We start from the raw sequence: 7,995 nt of genomic DNA, 5'->3' as shown, positions 1-7,995 counted from the left end.
TCGTCCCATTCGAAGGGTAGTATACAAGGTGGTATCTACCGTCACTTTTTTTTCGAATAACGGGCCCAGTATTCCTGACGACATTTCTCTTAATAATAAAGCTTTTATTTGCTGTTTAAATGGAAGGCCTGTTATAGCCTAGCTGGCCGAGTGGTCTAGGGCGCTGGACTTGGTGCAGGCGGTGTTGCCATAGATGTCACAGTGGTAGCCTAGCTGGCCGAGTGGTCCAGCGAGTGGTCCAGGGCGCTGGACGTAGTGCAGGCGGTGTTGCCATAGATGTCACAGCCGTACGAGTTCGAGTCCCGCGGAGGGAACGACCAAAAATTTGCATCGCAAATTTGACAGTTCTAACATCGTTGGGATTTTATTTCCTTTCGCTAGGATTTTATGGAGGGAGGCGTAATTACGAGAATCAGAATAAAATGACATGTTTAGTTAGTGAATATGATAAATTGTCATATTCAATACAATATTTAGCAGGTTGCGATAGGTCTTTTTTTCCTTGAAAAAGGGGACGTACGTGCTTACATGGATCCGCCCCTGAAACATGTGTTATCATAAGAATTGATAGAAAAAGTTTCTTGTTGATCCGATTTTGATGATTCATATGTCAATGAGTTACTTTTGAAATTCTGTTTTAGAAGTTATTTACAGGGTAGACTTGATTAACGTCAACTGTTTAAGAGTTATAAACGGGTGTGAAATTGGGCCACGCCGAGAAAAAAGTCAGATTTTGAAACAATAGTTTAGCATGCCGTATTTGTATCATGAAGCACACTACAAAGCTCAAAAGTCATTTTTTAAATTATATTTCCATATCTCGACCCTGACTTAAAGTTGGTCAAGTAGTGTCAGAGGAGAAGAGTTTTGAAAAATTGTTAACGACGGTGGACGACGACGATGACAGACGCAAAGTGATGGCAATAGCTAACATGCCCTTCAGCCAGGTGAGCTAAAAGCAATTATGCCAACTTTCATACTTAGTAAAAAAACATGTACATCTAATTTCAGGTTGTCATTTCCATTTGTCCCAAGCTTGGTGGCGTAAAATACAAAGTCTTGGACTTGCTCAGGAATACAAATGTTCAGAGTCCGTTATAGGGAGATGGTTGAAAGTATATTTCGGTCTCAGTTTTCTTTCACATGTTGAAATTGAGGAGTGCATGGCCTTTGATATTTGCTCAAATACACCTGAAGACCCACGTGCTACAAAATTTGCAGATTATATTGTGCATAACTATACAGAGGCAACCTCACGTTATCCTCCGATGATTTGGTCTGAACCAAGACTTGATGTTAAACGGACAACAAACGGATGCGAGTCTTTTCACAAGCAGTTTAGTGAAATGTTTTATAGCCATCATCCGAACATTTATGATTTTTTGGAGAAGGTCAAACTTATTCAGACATACAACAGTCTTAAGATTAGAGCTTCTATGTGGTTTCAGTGAACAATAAACAAACACTATATCCTGCTCAAAATCCTACTTCCACCACCCCGTGGTGAGCAGGGGACACTGACTAACGGAAGAGGTAATCAGTATTTTTCTCAGGTAAATGTCGCTGAATTTAAAAAATAAAAAGTCGCTCAATTTGTATCGCAGACCCATCGAAACCTGCCGGACCGGTCCGGTAAAATTGTCCCGGGTCCGGTAAATACACGTTGCTTGTCGGCCCGGGTGTCCGATGTTTTTTTCTTACGTTAAAGAAGATTTTCTCAAAACTGAAGTGGTTTTTGTGAATAATAAAACTAGAACGTTTCAATAATTAGGTGAATTAGTCTACAGTCTAGCGAGATAGTCAATCAATTTGATTGTAAACAAGGCTAAAAACCACTAATTCCACTTCCCATAGGCTTCTATGCTAATTTCACAATATTCAATGGCTTCTCTGGACTTTACCTTAACTTTAACCTGCAGAGGACTATATATCAGCATGATTCTACATATGTCAGCTCACAATCCTCAGAATGGCATGTGGGGTTAGCAGACTTGCAGTGCAGTACTGGCCACCGGAAGTGAAGGGTCTATAAATAGCATGGGAAATCCCAGTGTTTTCACAAGATAGGGGTATATTTAAAAATCATTATGGAGATTAGGCTTCACATCACAAGAAGCAAAATGCACCTATAAAATGTACAGAAATGTTTTTCCTTTCAGAAACTGTTTAAATTTTTTAAATAAGATGAGAGCTTTTTTCACAGCACTATGAGGAACAGGGGTAATTTCTGCGTAGGACTATTTTTGCGTACATTCCAAATGCTCATTGGTTGAATTGGTGGTCTGTAACCTAAAGAGTCACTTTTTGTCTTAGAAAAAATAAATAACTATACAGGTATCTTCCTACACACATACTGAATGCATTTGCAAAGTTTCAGTGAAATGTGACAAGCACTTTTTTAAATATTTGATTTTTAAATATAGGGTAACCAAGTTCGGCGAGCAAAAAAGTGACAATATTCTACCATACTTAAATGCATTAAATATTTGCAAAGAACTTTTTCTGACTTTTCAAATAAAAAATATCAATCACAACTTGCTTTTTAACAATATTAATGAAGAAATAGTTTTAAAAGTAATCATTTTCTGAGAAATTGGTCTATTTTTAAAAATTTATTTCTGACATGCCTCCCCCTTTTTCTTCATCACATGTCAAAAATCCTAAATCCTTAAATTTTCACAAAAGGTGATATATTTGGCTTTAAATTTGTAAATACAGTGTTTTCACATTAAAACATGACCAGTAAAGGGCACCTAATGCAAAAAAAGTACTCGATAATGGATTTTCCATGTTGCCATAGGGGAATGCTTATATGGCCTTAACCGCAGTAATGCAAGTGAGTTTTTCCTCATTTCTAACCTAATTTTTGCTTAAATCTACACAAAACTTGATTTCAAGTGCTTATTACCACCATATTTAGGTAAATATAGCACTCAAAGTTCAATATTTGATATTTTTACTAAATTTTCTACACTTTTTACAAGATAGGACATAAAAATCAGCCAAAAAGACCAATTTTCCATAAGTTGGACCTATAACTTAACAAAATGCATATTTTGAAGGATTTTTGTAGTGTTTTCCTCTCATGGCAAAGTTAACAAGATCTTCAAGTAGTTTAAAGCTATTTCAAGAAACTTTTCATTTTGCCATGGCTTCAGCTTAATTAAGGCTAAAAACCACTAATTCCACTTCCCATAGGCTTCTATGCTAATTTCACAATATTCAATGGCTTCTCTGGACTTTACCTTAACTTTAACCTGCAGAGGACTATATATCAGCATGATTCTACATATGTCAGCTCACAATCCTCAGAATGGCATGTGGGGTTAGCAGACTTGCAGTGCAGTACTGGCTACCGGAAGTGAAGGGTCTATAAATAGCATGGGAAATCCCAGTGTTTTCACAAGATAGGGGTATATTTAAAAATCATTATGGAGATTAGGCTTCACATCACAAGAAGCAAAATGCACCTATAAAATGTACAGAAATGTTTTTCCTTTCAGAAACTGTTTAAATTTTTTAAATAAGATGAGAACTTTTTTCACAGCACTATGAGGAACAGGGGTAATTTCTGCGTAGGACTATTTTTGCGTACATTCCAAATGCTCATTGGTTGAATTGGTGGTCTGTAACCTAAAGAGTCACTTTTTGTCTTAGAAAAAATAAATAACTATACAGGTATCTTCCTACACACATACTGAATGCATTTGCAAAGTTTCAGTGAAATGTGACAAGCACTTTTTTAAATATTTGATTTTTAAATATAGGGTAACCAAGTTCGGCGAGCAAAAAAGTGACAATATTCTACCATACTTAAATGCATTAAATATTTGCAAAGAACTTTTTCTGACTTTTCAAATAAAAAATATCAATCACAACTTGCTTTTTAACAATATTAATGAAGAAATAGTTTTAAAAGTAATCATTTTCTGAGAAATTGGTCTATTTTTAAAAATTTATTTCTGACATGCCTCCCCCTTTTTCTTCATCACATGTCAAAAATCCTAAATCCTTAAATTTTCACAAAAGGTGATATATTTGGCTTTAAATTTGTAAATACAGTGTTTTCACATTAAAACATGACCAGTAAAGGGCACCTAATGCAAAAAAAGTACTCGATAATGGATTTTCCATGTTGCCATAGGGGAATGCTTATATGGCCTTAACCGCAGTAATGCAAGTGAGTTTTTCCTCATTTCTAACCTAATTTTTGCTTAAATCTACACAAAACTTGATTTCAAGTGCTTATTACCACCATATTTAGGTAAATATAGCACTCAAAGTTCAATATTTGATATTTTTACTAAATTTTCTACACTTTTTACAAGATAGGACATAAAAATCAGCCAAAAAGACCAATTTTCCATAAGTTGGACCTATAACTTAACAAAATGCATATTTTGAAGGATTTTTGTAGTGTTTTCCTCTCATGGCAAAGTTAACAAGATCTTCAAGTAGTTTAAAGCTATTTCAAGAAACTTTTCATTTTGCCATGGCTTCAGCTTAATTAAGGCTAAAAACCACTAATTCCACTTCCCATAGGCTTCTATGCTAATTTCACAATATTCAATGGCTTCTCTGGACTTTACCTTAACTTTAACCTGCAGAGGACTATATATCAGCATGATTCTACATATGTCAGCTCACAATCCTCAGAATGGCATGTGGGGTTAGCAGACTTGCAGTGCAGTACTGGCTACCGGAAGTGAAGGGTCTATAAATAGCATGGGAAATCCCAGTGTTTTCACAAGATAGGGGTATATTTAAAAATCATTATGGAGATTAGGCTTCACATCACAAGAAGCAAAATGCACCTATAAAATGTACAGATATGTTTTTCCTTTCAGAAACTGTTTAAATTTTTTAAATAAGATGAGAACTTTTTTCACAGCACTATGAGGAACAGGGGTAATTTCTGCGTAGGACTATTTTTGCGTACATTCCAAATGCTCATTGGTTGAATTGGTGGTCTGTAACCACAATAATATGTAACTTCCGGTTCATTCGCTACACGTCATTTCGTCCTTTGATATATCGTCCCTTCCGTTGTATCGCTACTCGTTTACATGTGAAACATGCGGTCATTATATTGTCAAAATAATAATGAAAAAAATAATAAAGTATATTTCTTTTACATCGAAATTGATAAAGATTAATAATTGAACATCTGATAAAACAAATTTTCATTTGAAATTTTGTTGGGTCGAACTGTAAATGAAACCCAAAATCAACCCAAAGAGCCTGTTACTAATACCAATTTGGAAACTGAAAATGAAACACAAAATACTGTTGATGTTATAATGACTAATGATGCAGATGTTGAAATACTTGATGAGGAAAAGAATGATATTGATAATGTACAAGTTGAAGTTAACTCAACACTTAGCATTGTGGAGAGCCTTTGTGACAAAGACAATTATGATGATTATGAAGACAGTGAATGTTTTGACTATCAAGATGAAATGCTGAATTTTGAAATGATTATGTTTTATGCCAGAGATTGAGAATAGATTTTATAATTTAATAACAATACTTTATTTCAAATTTAAAAAATCAACAATATATAATACAAAGAACTCAAAACAAAGTACACATGTTTCGTTTATGAAGACTCATCAGATACACTCTAGCCAAAATGAATAATGGTGACAAATTAACAAATTCAAGAGCCCATACCCAGTAGTTTTAAAATCAGCTTGATAATAAAATGTACTTGGAGATTCCCACCCCCCATCAAAAATGTTAGCGTGTCGATAAATTGTTCAGAGTTTTTTCGGTCAGACAAACTGTCGTTCGGTCAGACAAGTCATCACCTTGTGTCTGACCGAATGTCAGATGTGCTTAAAAAAATTTCGATGGGTCTGATTATATGTGTTTTGTCGCTGAAAAGATCATGTTGCTCAAATTAAAAAAATGCAAAATGTCGCTCAATTCATCATCTCCCGTGGATCGTTATGGTGTATCCATCTACTTCAATTAGATATATTTAGATTAAGATATATATTTTTTGTATGCATTATAAATGATTGTTTAGACCCTATATCGAGTTTAGTAACCCTATATGGTCCTACATCACACCCCTAGACTAGACATCTTGCTACAAGTCTCTTTTTCTTGTGTGTATATGACACACACACACAAAACATGTACATAATGCCACTACTACCTGCTGTGAACCTTTCTCCTGCAATTAGCTGGGACAGGATTCAGGCGGGGCGTGGCGGGCGTGCACCCCCCTAAAATTGCAGAGCATGGGTTGTCAGGGGTAGATTTAGGCGACTTCAGTGGCAATTTTGTGGTATACATGGTGTCTCGTGCACGGTGTGTTTATAGGTACGATATCGTCGTCCTAAATGCATGAACAAACCAGTATTGTTCCTGCATTTTGCATTTATGAGTGCTTTATCATTTTATAGAAACTAAATATTACATACCGTTTACGATTACAGCCTGGTTCGGACAGGAAAATTCCAGTATGTGGAGATATACCGTTTTATCTATTATTCCAATAATGACATGTATACTGATTTTCCATTTCGTCCCGTTGGACCTTCGTCCCATTCGAAGGGTAGTATACAAGGTGGTATCTACCGTCACTTTTTTTTTTCGAATAACGGGCCCAGTATTCCTGACGACATTTCTCTTAATAATAAAGCTTTTATTTGCTATTTAAATGGAAGGCCTGTTATAGCCTAGCTGGCCGAGTGGTCTAGGGCGCTGGACTTGGTGCAGGCGGTGTTGCCATAGATGTCACAGTGGTAGCCTAGCTGGCCGAGTGGTCCAGCGAGTGGTCCAGGGCGCTGGACGTAGTGCAGGCGGTGTTGCCATAGATGTCACAGCCGTACGAGTTCGAGTCCCGCGGAGGGAACGACCAAAAATTTGCATCGCAAATTTGACAGTTCTAACATCGTTGGGATTTTATTTCCTTTCGCTAGGATTTTATGGAGGGAGGCGTAATTACGAGAATCAGAATAAAATGACATGTTTAGTTAGTGAATATGATAAATTGTCATATTCAATACAATATTTAGCAGGTTGCGATAGGTCTTTTTTTCCTTGAAAAAGGGGACGTACGTGCTTACATGGATCCGCCCCTGAAACATGTGTTATCATAAGAATTGATAGAAAAAGTTTCTTGTTGATCCGATTTTGATGATTCATATGTCAATGAGTTACTTTTGAAATTCTGTTTTAGAAGTTATTTACAGGGTAGACTTGATTAACGTCAACTGTTTAAGAGTTATAAACGGGTGTGAAATTGGGCCACGCCGAGAAAAAAGTCAGATTTTGAAACAATAGTTTAGCATGCCGTATTTGTATCATGAAGCACACTACAAAGCTCAAAAGTCATTTTTTAAATTATATTTCCATATCTCGACCCTGACTTAAAGTTGGTCAAGTAGTGTCAGAGGAGAAGAGTTTTGAAAAATTGTTAACGACGGTGGACGACGACGATGACAGACGCAAAGTGATGGCAATAGCTAACATGCCCTTCAGCCAGGTGAGCTAAAAGCAATTATGCCAACTTTCATACTTAGTAAAAAATTACCCCAAATCATCTTCCACTTTTACGAAGATGTTTTCAAAATGTTGGAACTTTTTATCAACAACATATTTGTCCAGTATGGTGTATGAGGTTTTCAACAAATGGTCGGCATTCCAATGGTTTTTGAATTATGTGCAAAAAAACCCAAGATTTCAACCCCTATGTTCTACTTTTAGTAAGAGCAGCCATATTTGTATATGGATAAAAGATACAATCATTTTGTGCAGAATACACTAATAAACATTCGTACCAATTTTCATTGAATTCTGTACAGTTGTTTCTGAGGAGAAATTTTTAAAAAGTAATAACACCAAAAACAGCAAAAAAGTGCAATAACTCAAACATGAGTAAACGTATTTTCACCAAAACATGACCATAGCTAGACATCATCATGCTGAATACTTTTATTCTAGTTAAAATTTGATTAAACCTCATGGTTTTGGAGATAT

This window comes from Perna viridis, chromosome 11, assembly GCF_037379345.1.
Source record: "Perna viridis isolate PV_CMFRI_1.1 ecotype Kerala chromosome 11, ASM3737934v1, whole genome shotgun sequence".
NCBI lineage: Eukaryota > Metazoa > Mollusca > Bivalvia > Mytilida > Mytilidae > Perna > Perna viridis.
Note: the sequence above shows the minus strand (reverse complement) of the source record.